Source organism: Podarcis melisellensis (genome assembly GCF_964234715.1).
Source record: "Podarcis melisellensis genome assembly, chromosome: 2".
Classification (NCBI taxonomy): domain Eukaryota; kingdom Metazoa; phylum Chordata; class Lepidosauria; order Squamata; family Lacertidae; genus Podarcis; species Podarcis melisellensis.
In genome coordinates, this window is record NC_138529.1 from 59,858,419 (window position 1) to 59,872,667 (window position 14,249).

Sequence of the window (14,249 nt, forward strand, 5' to 3'; positions counted from 1 at the left end):
ACGCCATCTGCAGGCACACCACTTTGACTACCCTTGATGTGTAGGCTTCTGTTTATCACTGACAAGTCTCACAGATTTGCAGCAAGCTTTTATAAACCAGAAGTAACTCCTATTGATGATGATGATGATGATGATGATGATGATGATTTATTTATACCCGAACCCATCTGGCTGGGCTTCCCCAGCCACTCTGGGCGGCTTTCAACAAAATATTAAAATACAGTAATGCATCAAACATTAAAAGCTTCTCTAAATAGGGCTGCCTTCAGATGTTTTCTGAAAGTCTGGTAGTAGTTGTTCTCTTTGACATCTGGTGGGAGGGCGTTCCACAGGGCAGGTGCCACTACTGAGAAGGCCCTCTGCCTGGTTTCCTGTAACTTGGCTTCTCACAGTGAGAGAACCGCCAGAAGGCCCTCGGCACTGGACCTCAGTGTCTGGGTGGAACGATGGGGGTGGAGACGTTCCTTCAGTTCAATGGGACATTCCCAGATTGAGTACAGGAGTGCGGACTTAATTGCTTGAATGTCTGTTGTTTGAGAGAAAGTTTTGCTTAATTGTAACCTATATCTTTACCTATCTTATCAAAAACTTTACAAATTCATTCTGTCTTTCTGGGCATTGTTCCATCCTAAAGTATTTAAAGTCCATTCTTCAGGCAAAAAGGATCCCCAGAGTGACTGACAAATGTTAACAATAAAACAGCCCCTTTTCTCAGGCTTACCGTCTTAAAGATGCAACACAAAAGGGAAAGCGATTGGGAGACAGGAGGAAAAAAGCAAACCCACACAGTACTTCTTAGCCACACAATTGTTGCAGTGTTCTGGGAGCACATGATTTGCTCCCCTTACTGAAGCTAAGCAGGTCTGGGTTGAGAGACCAGTAAGGAACCCCACTGATCTCTGCCTTGAGTTCAGTCATGGAATTAAGGTGAGATTTAAATGTAGTATAGAGACAACCAGTCAGGTTGTATATCCACAGCAATGACCACTGGGAGGAAGGCAGAAAGAAGGAATGTCATGGTATGCCTGCATCAGCACAACTAGACACCTTCCTCTGCCCTAGCTACAACAAAGCATGTCTCTCCCATATCAGTCTCTACAGCCACAGCAGGTGCTGTAACTTTCCAGCAGTTTGACTTCACCTCAATAATAATAATAATAATAATAATCAGTAGAGACAAGCTCTAACTCATTTCTTGACTATTTCCAGTCAGGCTTGCATCTATTTTTCCTCTATAGTTGGCATTTTGCAACACAAGAAAAATCTGTCAAGTAAAAGATATTTAAGTACCAAATTAGCAGAAGCAGAAAGTATACATAATCCAAAGTCATGCTGTGAGATATTTCTCTTTGAAATACTTCTATTTTTAATGGAATGCTTCTGCAGGGTTTATCTTGGTTTATGACCTCTTCATACACATGTACTCAAGGCAAAATAAACATTTAAGCTTCACAAATGATAGGATTCTCTTTTCTTTTTTAGTAAGTGAAACTATTTCAGGAAATGTCATGTGACACAACTTTTAGGAGAGGGATGGGAACTTGTGGGCCTCCAGGTGTTGTCACTGAACTCCAACTCCCATCATTCCTGACCGCTGGCCATGCTGTCTGAGGTTGTTTTAGAATAACTGAAACCAGTGCTATTTTTCTAGGAAAAAAGGTGCTGGAACTCATCACGAACATCTCTCTCTTTTTCTTAGAAAGGCAATAATGCCCACCTGAGAGGTGCCGGGACTGAGTTCCGGTGAGTTCCCCCTGGGGGAAAAGCCATGACTGAAACATCCCTTTCATATATTCCCCTTTTTGTATATATAGGTAAATTTTCATAAAGCAAATCACTCAAATGCAGTGGAGAGACAGCAGAGCTGAAGTTAATAATCTCTTTGGTTTTAGGTTGCACTGCTCACATTCATTTATGCATAGCAAATTCAAGCACATTGTTCTGGTTCCTTTCAAAATATACAGAGTGGGTTTTGTCAAACCTAAATTTCACTAGCTATTCAGCAGGCAACTGAAGCCAGAGGTCTGCATGATTTTGTGCAGCCACCTGCAAGGTTTAGTTTACCATTTATTTTTTGGAAGCATCACCCTGCTTTCCAGGTTTGCGATTGTGAATTTACATACTGCTGTCTCTTTGTAAGATAAATCATATTTTCATTTCAATCTGCATCTGCTTGGAATAATATTCTGGTGGGCTTCCACTTGCCAGTGTGATCCAGCTTCCATTCTGTTGAGTGCGTGTCGTTGGCAGAGTCCCAGGGTTTCATTCACACACTGCTCATTCTTGCCATTATCAGCTCCATAGGCAGAAGGGCAGAATCTCAGCCTTGAATCAGTATTTGGCAGTTGTAATCAATTGAACAGAGGCTGTGGTTGACCCATAGGAACAGTGATGGGTCTTGCAGTGGGACTGGGGGTTACCCACTGTCAACACCATCTTTCTACCTATGCTGCAGCAAAGGTGCCATCTAGAATGCTCAAGTTCCCTTTACCAACACCACTTTATTTGCAGTTTGCTTTGACTAGAGAGTCCAGGGAATCTGTCAGCCATCACAGTGTTGACTATCACAATGTTTGCTCCTACCTCCCATTCCTTTGAGACAACTGGCAGATTGCAATTCACATACACTTACAAATAATGGCTGCATGCGTAGGTATTGTGTAAAATAAAAACTGTATCCATGTAGCTGCTGGGCTCCAGCTGACATGTATCTTATAGACAAAAGGAAGAGGTGTAGATCAGGGATCAGCAACCTAAGGCCCATGGGCCAGATCATTTATCCAGCCCGTGGCAACCCCTGCTGCCCGCTGCCCGCTCTTACTGGCTTGGCGTGGTGCCCCACTTCTGGGTTTAAAGGAGCACCAGAAATAGCTTGTGCGCATGCGCAAATGCTACTTCTGGTGCTCCTCTGACCCGGAAGTGCACCAGAAATAGCATGTGTGCACACGTATGGGCGCGGCTCCCCCACCCTCCACACAATCATCACTGGAGACACCAGCCCGAAGCAAGGAAAGCTTGCCAATGCCTGGTGTAGATGATCAATTTATTTAATCAAATGTAGGCTTGCTTTATAAAATGTCAGTGATGCATGGATCCACTTCATGTAAACAATTTTTCTCCAGCTGAATAAATATCTCCCTACAATTATATATTAACTTGAAGCCTAGCAGAAATGCCAAGATAATTTCACTAATTGAATATGGGACTCTCAAACACTCCAGCCCATAAGTATGTAGGGACAGGACTGAGCCCCCTCCCCCAAATCTTGAGGCCTCCTCACGGTGGTGGAGGGCTTCATTGGGCTTACCCGCGGTGGCGGCAGGCCTCCCTGGGCCTTGTGCCCTGGTCCCAACAGGTGTGACATCACGTGTCTCTCCTGAAACTCCCAACATCTATTAAACCTAGAACTACAAGACTGAGCTGCAGGGTAGTCTTTGTGGAGAAAAGGAAAGGGTTCCTGCAGATATCCTAACCAATATGAATCGACAGCAAACAGATAAGATTTGCCTTTTGAGAGTCCCTAAGCCCAATATACCTTAAAATATATTAACTAGATAGCGGAGATAAACTCTGTTCAATGCTTGCTATTGAGCTTACGTCTCAGGGGTGGTTTGTGGTGATTTTTCTCTCTCGCCACTAAAAATAATTACATGGGATACAAGCGGAGAATAGCAATGATAAAGATTTAAGCCTGACTAGCCACACACTTCTTCTGAATGCCTGAATGTTAAGAAATAGCAAATGCTACAGACTTCCTTCTCAAACCATAATGCATGCGCATACAATAGATGTAAAGGGATTACAGGGAGTGGGAAGAATTTGTGAGTTGTGTTATTTGCAGGACAAATATGTTCATCTAATGAGAAGCATCCAGAAAGGCAGCTTATTTATCAACCATGCTGCAAAACCTTTATACAGATAACACTTATTTCCCTCTGCTCCCGTAAGAAACTAGAGCTGCAGGACTCGCTTGCTGTTTTAAGCCTGTCAAAACTTAGGGAAAGTAGATTTGGGATCGTAAACTATTATGCAGTTCAACACAAACTGCCACATCTTACAAGGAAGCATTTCTTTAAATTTCATGTTTAGCTGAGAAAGTGAGTATTAAGCACATCCAGGAATATGCTATGCTGGAGTTTGGAATGAGATCAGTGCTTTTTATATAGAACCTGGCGAGTCTGTGCATTCAGCCCTAAATAATGAATGAAACAGCTGCTGATGGTCCTCTGAAAACAAAACGAGTGGCATCTAAGAAAATGTTGGTTCTGGAATTGGTTATTCCTTTTAGTTATTCTCTGTGCTTAGGGATGGCAAAAGCGCACACTGACTTCCCTGAGCAGCTTTTCTCAGCTTAATAAACAGAACAATAACAAGAGTCAAGGACAGAAAGAAACGCTGGGTATTCAGGCATGACTTTTTTAAAAAGTATGTTTTGCATCTGTCTTTGCTAAATGGTGAATGACAACATCAAAGAACTAGAAGGAACCAAAAGCCATCTGGTCCAATCCTCCTGTTGTTAGTTGGGACTCACCATCTTCTTCTTCTTCCTTTAATATATTTTTTATTAAATTTTCATATTTTTCCTTTGTCACATTCATATCAAATCATATCATCGCATAAAACTTTGCTCGTACTGAGCATTGACTCCCCCACCCCACTCCCTGGCTTTCTTAACCAATCACAATCATCTTAGCATTTCTATATCACCCTATTTACCTTCTTACTATACTTACAAAAAATTACTTTAGTATTTGTAAACCAGCTTCAAAAATTATCATTACAAAATCTTTTAAATCAAACCTGCAAATGTTCTCAAATGTTTACACAATGTTCTTTCATATACTGTACTCACCATCTTCTAATCAACTCGCACAGGCTCCAGAAGACTGCCAGACTCAAGGCATACACTAAAGGAGAAGGCAACCACATTCCTGGAGTCCATAGCCAAAGATGACCTGGGGAAGAAATGCTTTCCTGGATCGAAATATGGCGAATGGTTGGCATTGGTTCACATATGATGCAACCCCTGTTATCAGCTCAGTAGCATACAGAGTTGTGTTTACATGGAGGCACCACTTATGTGAAGCACTAGATCAGGCATGTCCAACTCCCAAGAGACTGCGATTTACTCCAAGTATTAAAAAACTGGCTCTGATCTACCCATTGTCCATACCATGATCACCCTGGGACACCCCTGTGATCGATCTGTTGGACATGCCTGCATTAGATGAATCCAAATATGAGCGCTTAAATACTGTAACAAACTGGCAGGACAACAGGGAGGAGGAAGAGGATCCTAAGAGGGGTGTAGCTGGGTCTGGAACACACTGGGGCAAACAGGCAATGGGGAAGGAAGTACTCATAGGGTGACAGAGGATGGCAAGGGGGTGGAGGTGAACAGGAACCAGAACAGCAGGATCCATAACCAGGGCCAGTGGGGTCCCTGTCCCCATGAACACAGTAGGATCTGAGGCTTAGGGAGCAGCAGGAGGGGCACTCTAGGAGGCTGAGGCAGGCAAGGGCCCACAGCCCACCTCCCTAGTTGACTAGGTGGGGCTCGCTTGCTCTGGGAGGAGGGGTGCGATTCCTCAGCTGGAGTAGGGTTGAAACAGGGTTACATGCCTCATCAAGCCCAGATGATGCAGTTGGCATGGAAAGTACAAAAGGGAAGCAGAGGTTAGGTGCTGTGTCTGCTCAGCCTTGGCTTGGATGCTCCTGGACCTCCATGGTACTGTTCTTTGGGTTTGAGACTGGACTGTATTCTGACTGCTGGATTTCAGACTTGGCTACTTGGATTGACCCTGGATTGTATTTCCTGACCTTTGGACTTTGCTTGTCTGACTTGACCCACCTAGACTTGGACTTTGGACTTGACTGACTTGCTGCCAGGTAGGCCAGGGGTTCAGGACATATACACTTTTCTGTTGGTGCAAGGGGGGAAATAGGTATAAAAAGGATAATTCCTGGATACCAAGATCCAAGTTTTGGGCAGGTACTCTTTGTTGAATAATATATGCAGCAAATATGCCCTTCTGCATTCCAGAACTTCCCTCTTCCCCCAGGATAGGAAAAGACCATGTTTGGTAAATTAAAAACTGGTTTACTTACCAACTCTTCAAAGGTCAGGTTAATGTGTTTTTCCATACATCAGTCAGAAAAGTTGCACAGGCATTAAAACATGACTTAGTGTTAAAGTGGTGAAGGTTCATAAATTATTGATACAGGAATGGAAGAGAAGCTAGGCTAGGATGGAGCAACCAGCTTAGCCTTTTCACATGCTGACCTTCTTAGGTAGACGGAGGGAAAACAAAGTCTTGATTACCTAGCCCTCCCCTCGGTGAGTTAAGCCTGGCAGGACAGCTTACTTTATGGTATTAACCCCTTCATGCATTAATTAGACTTAAGTATGTTGGTTATATGAGGCTGGTTATCCCAAATTTCCATTATAGGGAAATAATAGATCAGATCCTTTTGCACTAGTTCTTTATGGAACGTAAGTACAGTCCTGAAGTAATGTGGTATATTTTTTGTGTGGTCTCATACATTATCTAAGCTAGGGGTAGGAACTAAAGACTAAGGGTGGGAGCCAAGTGTGGTCCTCCAACCTTCATGACTCTTCTCAGGCCACTTCCCCTTGTCAGCTCTGTCCCCTCCTCAAGTGCTTTTGTCTAGCTGGAATGTGCCCTTCAGCTGTGACAATGCCTTAGGCATGTGTATGGTGGTGTGAGCATGTAGAAACGTCTTGTTTTTGTGTAGCTGGAATGTGAGTTAGAAGTTAAGGCTCACACCTGTTCCTCCATTCAGTTTTGCCTCTGGCAACTCAGGATCTAAATCCAGTGCCATCTACCAAAACTACTCAAAAATACGTAACTCTGGGCCCCATAACCCTTTGTGGGAATGTTAAGGATAGTAGGAAAGGCTATATTGAATAAGTATTATCCTTCCTTCATTCACACTAGTGAGTGATGTAGCACAGCAGATTCCCCTCAATATAGCAGGAAGCTAGTTTGCAGATTCATTTAACTAAAGAAATTCAATCTGGTTTGCCCATATGGATTATTTCTGGTGTCCTTATAAGGAAAGACCCAAGGGTATTTCCTTAAAAGTAACAAGAAATTTACTAACATTCAGTTCACGATTAGATCCCTGAAAGGCAAGCTTTACTTAGTAGTTACAAAACAAACTGTGCATTTATCCCACATGGAGATTGAGCTCATGTGCTCTCAGCCAGCAGACAGCAAAATTACATTAAGAGAACAAAATGGCTGCAGGAGAGCAGCATGGCAACAAGAGAGCAGCAAGAAAGAGCTCAGCAAGAGAGAGAAAATGGCTGCGTGACTTGGCTCTTTTATGGAGTCAGCCAGGGCCACGCCCATCTCCCAGATCACATGCAGGATGAGGAAGCTCCGGACCAGTGTAACAGGAAGTTACACTGACTGGAGTAACATCCCCCTGCCTGTGCCCACTCTAGGGAAATAGGAAATGTTGTACTTGAATGTTCCAATGGATTACATCCCACAACACCTCCTGCCCCCCTCTCAGTAAGCACCAGCAATCCACTGTGTTGGGAAGCTGGAAAAGCAATAGTGCCCTACCTGTTCTGCCTCACCAGCCACTACCTGCTACAGGTATTGTGGTCCAACAAGATTTAGAAGGCCAAATATTATCACCATGAGGAACAAACCCATTTGATTAAACATCACTGTTCTGCTTGTATGGCTTCAGCTCTGATGTTCATTTGATTTAACGAAAGTATTTCATGCTTTGGCCAAGATCCAAAGGTTTGCAAATGGCAGAGTGTGGCATGTAGTTATTAAGAGCCCTGATTTACAAGAGCAAGCTGGTGGTTTAAACAGAAAGCTAAGTGCCTATTAATACAGAGTTTAAAAGCTTCTCTGCCTCATTACTGTTTAGCTAAAAGCCTTCCAACTCCATGCTGCTCATTCCCTCACCCCCTACTTGTCAGAATGGAGAGATTGTGGAATATGTCATCAGGGCCTGTCCACAGCTTCCATCAGGATTCCTGAGAGCATCCTGTTGAGAGCCTGTTGCAGAAAGTACAGAAATGCCGTGTGACCGAATTTATCCAATTAACAACATGAGAATTTGAAAATATTTTGATACGGAAAGGTTTGGCTAAATTGACTTGGACATACTGTCATTCTTAAAAAAATGTTGAATTTGGGTAGTGACAGATTTAAAATAATCCAATTCGGATTATAAGAATCGTCTGTGGTACTATTTACAGCTTTAGGTCCTATAATAGAATATTACCATGAGTGTCTAAGACTGGTAATTATTGTTTTGAAAGGATATAAAAGTAGAATTGAAGTTTGAGGATGCCTCCATGCTAGCCTTTCCTCCTACCGTTAAAACTATTAACAATTGCTCTCTCATTTTTGCCTGAGAAACTAGCAAATTTCTTACGAACTGTTGCATGTGTGTGTGTGTGTTTCTCAGGAGTCACCCTGTGTTTATTTGCTCTTCATATTGCAGAGGTTTAGTAAGTTTTAGAACTTACTCGGCAGGCCATTAATTGAGCTCCTCGTGCTCCTGTTTCACTGGAATGGAGATGGAGCTTGTGATGAGGGTGGCAATTCTACTGCTCTCCCTTCCTTGCTGTTCCTGCCCATTGTCCATTAGGGGAAACAGGGCACTGTCCCTCCAGAGGTGTATTGAGGGGGAGCATCACTGGTTTGCCCTCACTGGGTGCCAAGCCGAGGGGCTGCTGCCACAATGATGTACAATGGAAGGCGGGGGTGTGCATAGTGCAGATCTCAAATTCTTTCTACATTTAAGATCATCAGTGCAACATCAATCCAGACTGAATGCAAATGAACCAAAATGTGTTTCCACAATAACACTTTTTATTTACCTCCCCCTCCGTCAACTTTCACAACGAATGAAAACCTGGGGAGCTTTCTGAATTTGCCAGCCGTTCCTCCTGAATAGCAAATGCTTCCTTTAATTAATAGTTGTTGGCACTTCCAGCTGCTGGTGCTTGATAAGCTGTGGGCAGAAGACCTAAAGCTATGAACACACTATTGATTTTACTATTGATTGGGTATCTTCTTTCTTTCTCTCTCACTGCTGCTATTTCACATGCAAATGGATGGTAATGGCTCCACATTATGACTGCTCTATTCGGGTGGCATTTGAGAAGGTGCAATTTAATCCAGTGATCAGGATTTCCCAGTGTCTCATGCACCCCACCCCACCCCCACCATCCAGCATTGTCAGAGAGAAGGGAAAACTTAGGCTGCTGACAGAAAAGGCTGTTATCTTGAAAGAAATACAGCACTGTCTCCCAGAAGACTAATAGAAGAATTATCAACATGTCCTATGGGAGAACAATGATCACTTTTATGTTGGTTAATGTGACAAGCTGCCTAAGGGCGCTTCTGCTTGGCAGCTCCCTTATAATATCAGTTTAGTGAAGGCCTTTTGAATCAATAGCATGGAAAGAGGCCCTTGGCAAAGGAGGCTTGTTTCCTCCACCGTGACATAAGAAAATGGGTTTTATGGGTTCCTTTTGTGGAGAGGTCAGATGGGAACAGAAGGGGACCAGAATAAGACAGGAAGCCTCTGTGTTGGCTTGTTATGAAGCATGTGTGGTGGTGTTATGTATTTAAAAATCCTAAACCACCTAAATTAGAATCATCTAAAGGGTGTGCAAAATACAACAGAAACAAAATATGTAACATAATATAAAATCATCATGTGCGCCATAAAAGCGTAAGCAACAGAAATATAAATAAACAAGGTACATAGTCTAACCTCAGAGGTCAGAAACAGCCTGGGCAAAAAACTATGCTTAAAGGAGTTGTCTAAAATGGATAAATGAGAGTTCCTCATGAATCACAGAGGGCATTTCAGGCTATAAGACTAAACATGGGAATTGCCTCCTTCTGACTTACTGCCCTACAACAGTCCACAAAGCACAGTGCCACCAACAGGTTTGCCCCTGAGTGATTGTATGGGTCTGGGGAGGAAGTCTTTCACCTGGGCCCAAGTTGTTCAGGGCTTTAAAAGTCAACAAGAAGACCTTGAGCAGGATATCTTAGACCAGGCATCCCCAACCTGTGGCCCTCCAGATGTTTTGGCCTACAACTCCCATGATCCCTAGCTAATAGGACCAGTGGTCAGGGATGATGGGAATGGTAGTCCAAAACATCTGGAGGGTCGAAGGTTGGGGGTGCCTGTCTTAGACTTCTATATAGCAGGCATCAGCCTACAAAATTCATGCCACAAAATATGTCTTAGTCTTAGAGAATTCATCCCACAAAATACTTGCTAATCTTATATGCTGGTAATTTTTGCGGCAGCGGTTTGGTAGTTTATCAACTGCAAGACAGCAGGTGTCTATATGTGTCTCTGTGGGGGTGGGTGTAGCAAAAGGATAAACAGTTGTCCACAGTAAGGCATAGAAAATGCAAACTGTTACAGTATAAACTACTGTCATGTTGAAGGACACTTTCAGATTGCCGTTTATTGTGGAATCAAGCACTGTTCATGCACACAAGCCTTTTGCAGTGTCCCCACAGTACTATCGTCATCAAAATGCCAGGGCATGCTTTCTGTACACTGACTCTGGATTTCCACTTAGTTCAGATAATCGAACAAGTAAAAAAATAACCCATCCAGCTGCTGGTGCTCATTGCTTCCCCTTTCTCTCCACAGAGTACTCTTCCACAGATACGGGAGTTCATACAGTCCCCGGGCTCCTGCCATCTATGATGAAATCTTGTGCCCGGGGGCAAGGGAAGCCAAATGCTCCATCTTGCATTAGTTGTTTGCTGCTGTGACTGAATGGCTAGGGAGCTGCAGTGGGAGCAGCAGTGTGCATTTCATAGAATCATGGAATTGTAGAGGTAGAAGGGATGCTGAGGGTCATCTAGTTCAACCTCCTGCAATGCAGGAATCTCAACTAAAGTATTCATAATAGATGGCTATCAAACCTGAGTCCCATTTGAGTCCCAGGATACCCTCTCTTTTGCCCTTGACATATCACACACACACACACACACACACACAGTATTAGCCCTGCTGGGGCTCAAGGTATCATCTCTCGCTTTCCAGTCTCATGGTCCAAGGAATAAGCTTCTGGAGCCAGTGTGGATTGTGGCTCCCCTTACTGGCTCTGGTTAGGTCTTGAGCCCTTAATTCTGGGGGGCTGCTTGTGTTCTCTGAAGGTGTGGGTGTTGTGTTGGGCATTGCATTCTCTTCCTTTCTGCTTGTGTGCTGTGCTCCCGAAAAACAGATTTAAAGCAGCATAAGGGAACTCTAAGCCCTGCTGGTAGGGACGTCTGGCCATAGCAGGGCTATCAAGGATAAAACCAGGAAGGCTGGTCATGTGCCACCAGGGTGACATTTATTGTGTTGTGGTTGTGGCGGTGCAAAGTTGTATGTATTCTCAATGCATGTCCTCCCTGCCACAAGCACATTTCATTGTTCCTTCCCTTCCTCATTGCGGTCACTGTCCCTGATTGGTGGGTTTTGTCAGCATTTCCAGGACCAATGTGTCTGCTGCTTCTGTATTTCCTTGCTGTGTTTTGTCTCCTCCCCTCCTGGCCTAATATTGTGGCCATTCTACTGCTTGAATTGGTATACACAGGAAATGCTCTGTAAAAGTATGGAAATCAAGGCTTAAGCATTAGTCATCATTTGCGCCACTGGTTCCCTTGCAGAAGCATTGAACAAATGTCAAAGGAGGAAAACAACTTGGGGCTTTCACCTGTTTCACAGTTATGTAATGTTTCAGGAGTGGAGATGGGGGTAGAAGATGTGTAAGTTATGCAGCACAGGCAAGAGAACTTGAGCTCTAAAACAAAACTGAACTTGCATGAAGAACAACTGTTCTATCATTCCAGTGACCATCACAGGTGCCTAGGTTGGGCCATGCAGCAAAATTTAAAGTGCTGCTGGCAACAACATTCCAGTAACAAAAGTAGGTTTTTCTTTTCCAGAATGGGCAATAAGATTCCTTTTCATCTTGTCATCTCCCATAAGAGAAGCTCTTGTGCGTAGGGACAGCTGGCATCTTTCACAGACTCTGTCCAAAAGGCTGCACTAGACACAGAGGCTGTCCATAAGGAAAATAGGGAACAGGTGTTGCCATAGTAGTGAGCCACATCTTTGGGTCCTTGGATGTTTCCTAAGTTATTTTATACCATCGCTGAGAGTGGTGAAGGGGATGCAATAGAAGCGGTACTTCTGCTGCAATTGTTAAGGATGGTCACTAGGGTAAGGATGGTTTCATTATTATATTTATAAACATTTGTGCCTTTTTAGTATAACCCTTTATAGAAGATTATCCTGTTCATAAAAAGCTACAATAACAATAAAATAATAATGAAAAAGAGCATAGCCAGGCAGTTCTATAGGAATTGGCATAATTCCAGGCAATCAGCTATTTGTTTGATTTTTAAAACAATGCATTTAAAAATATTTATACTCTACCTTTTACATACAAAAATCTTTTGCAGGATGCCTTACAAATAGATAAAACACAATACAAGAAAACCTAAATGCTGCAGATTAAAAAGCAGCAGCAGCAGCAGCATAAAAGCCAGAGACTAAACTTTCACATTTAAAAGGTCAGAGAAAATATTTTAAAAGTGTTTCTGCCTAGTGCTGTTGTATCATAGGATGTCATACCATAGCAGGATCAAAATATATATGCATGCAGTCATGCTTACATTTCATTTCTCAAATCTCTCCCCATGTATAAGTATGAATCAATGCCCAAAAAATTAACATTAGAATGATTGCATGAAATTAAACCCATTTAACAAATGACTAGGGTGACACCTAGCATGCTTTGCATATTCTGTTTCAGAATAAATGAATATAACCAGGATGGTTTTCCATTTGCTGGCATGCAGGCATCAGATACTGTATATATATAGATAGATAGATATCGTCTAATTTTATGAATCATCCATTGATTGTTCAAGACAGCAATTGCAACAACATACTCTGCTTTCTTTCACATTCAGAAATGAAATTGGATTGTTACAATGAGCCATTGTCTGGACATAAAGTCGCTGTCTCTCACAACAGCTGCGAGGAGTCTGGCACCACGGCAATTGCCAATACTGTTGCACAGGAAGAATAAGCATGAGTCGTAATGTTAATGCATAGCCTACTTAGTGTGAAGAAAGAGAGATGCTAACATATGCACCTTATTGGAAAAAAGCAAAAAACCAGGCAAACAGACCGGGGCGGGGGCGGGTCTGTAGAGCCTGGGGATGTTGACCATTTGTTCAGAAAAACCAACAACTCAGAAGTATGAAATATGGATGTGAAATCTAGGGCTGTTCCTCCCCCCCCCCCTTTGAATTTTGCAATCAGACTTTGCTGGGAGTGGAAATAAGCCAGAGAAATAGAATCCTGATGCCATTATGGTAGATTTTCTCAGAAGCTGCAATGGAAAAGAACGAATAGGTTTGGAGAAAGCTGGATTTGAAAGCAGGCAGAATGACTGGAAGTTAATTGCTGAGGCCGTGAGACAACCGCCGTTTCATGTTGCCATGCAGCTTGTTGCCTCGCTCTTCCTTAGGCATGGAGTTCTTTTTCATATGTGAAGCCTGTTGTACAATCTTCAGGGGGCAAGCTTGCTTTTGCCAGGTAGTTTATGTTAGGTCTAATTTAAGACAAGCAAACTCTCATCTCCTCATCAACATTTCTGATCTTTCATATTGGTCAGAGTTTGAAAATCCCTGTTCACAACAATACGTCGTGGGGAACTATAGAAGAATAACCAATGTTCTAGAAGAGAGGTATATCCTCAGTATCGCTTGATGTTCTTCCTCTCATTTCGAAAATCTATCGGCAAATACGAAAAATTACGTTGATACTATACTGTACTGAAATGTTTAAATGTTTCTTTGATTGTGCTTTAATCTTCCTACCACACCCGTGTGGCACACCACGCCCTTTGAGAACCACCAACCTAAGATAATGCATGTTTATATGCTCTTTTCACCAATGCATACAGTTTTGATGTACATTTTACCCCAGTATGTGCACTTTTTGTATGCATTAAATATGGATTAAATCAAATCTCTCCCCCATCCCTACTCTCCATTAGCTTCCATCTGTAGAAAGGAGAGCTGCTGGCAGAAGGTGAATACCTTAAGGGGCTTCTCTCCAGCTCCTTAATTTGAAGTCAGCAGGTGGCAAAGTGTGCTTAAGATCAGAACTGCTGCTAGAACAACATGCTCACGTGGCATGTATTTCAAAAACCT

The 14,249-nt window shown here is 42.9% G+C and overlaps 1 long non-coding RNA gene across 1 annotated transcript; it reads right to left on the reverse strand.

The window, feature by feature from the left end:
* Nucleotides 1-289: 289 nt before the first annotated feature.
* LOC309364263 lies at nt 290-6,476 on the reverse strand. The gene is made up of 3 exons (XR_014165792.1): nt 6,109-6,476; nt 4,874-5,921; nt 290-549 (listed from the first exon to the last, which is right to left on the reverse strand). It is a non-coding gene; the product is annotated as an uncharacterized lncRNA (long non-coding RNA).
* Nucleotides 6,477-14,249: the final 7,773 nt, after the last annotated feature.